The sequence below is a fragment of the Solanum tuberosum genome, unplaced genomic scaffold, assembly GCF_000226075.1.
Source record: "Solanum tuberosum cultivar DM 1-3 516 R44 unplaced genomic scaffold, SolTub_3.0 scf00238, whole genome shotgun sequence".
In the NCBI taxonomy this organism is placed as follows: Eukaryota; Viridiplantae; Streptophyta; class Magnoliopsida; order Solanales; family Solanaceae; genus Solanum; species Solanum tuberosum.
This window is the reverse complement of record NW_006239162.1, coordinates 414,753-415,051: the sequence shown is the minus strand read 5'-3', so window position 1 is coordinate 415,051 and position 299 is coordinate 414,753.

Sequence of the window (299 nt, the reverse complement as noted above, 5' to 3'; positions counted from 1 at the left end):
CTTTCCAGATGAGAACAAAAAATTTACTTATATAATAGAATCAGATGCGAGTGAAAAAAGTTATGGAGGAATATTAAAATACAGGTATGATGACACTACGATAGAACATCATTGTAGGTATTATTCAGGAACATTTAATAATACAGAAATAAAATGGGAAATAAATAGGAAAGAAATATATTTGGTATATAAATGTTTATTATCATTTGAACCATATATTGTATATAACAAATTTACCACAAGAACAGATAATACACAAGTAAAATGGTGGCTAACAAGAAAAATACAAGATTCGGTAA